This window comes from Penaeus monodon, chromosome 32 (genome assembly GCF_015228065.2).
Source record: "Penaeus monodon isolate SGIC_2016 chromosome 32, NSTDA_Pmon_1, whole genome shotgun sequence".
Lineage (NCBI taxonomy): Eukaryota > Metazoa > Arthropoda > Malacostraca > Decapoda > Penaeidae > Penaeus > Penaeus monodon.
Window position 1 is genome coordinate 12,604,543 of NC_051417.1, and position 337 is coordinate 12,604,879.

The 337-nt window shown below is 49.0% G+C and overlaps 1 protein-coding gene across 1 annotated transcript in view; it reads left to right on the top strand.

Annotated features, from left to right (window-relative positions):
• LOC119593500 (neuronal acetylcholine receptor subunit alpha-7-like) overlaps nucleotides 1–337 on the top strand; it is a 113,209-nt gene that overhangs the window by 79,164 nt on the left and 33,708 nt on the right. The window lies entirely within an intron of this gene.

Genomic DNA, 337 nt, shown 5'->3' on the forward strand with positions numbered 1-337 from the left:
CTGTATCCATATGTATATATACCGCTTGTCATTAACCAGAATCCCCATTCCAGGACTGCCCCGCCTCAACCTTGGCATCCACAGACAGACCAGTACTCAGGCATGCGACCCAACCAACCTTCAGAGGCGCGAGACACAACTTTGTTCTAGTTCTTCGCCGACGCGCCTTAAAACCCCCTTCCACCTCCACCTTCACGAAAAAAAAAAAAAATCTTACGTCCCTTCTCCGTCGTTATGCATTTGTTTATGTTTACTCCGAGGCGACTTCTGTTCTCTCCCCGACCTCCTAGAAACGTCCTTTACATACACGCATTGACACACCTGTCCAACACTTCCG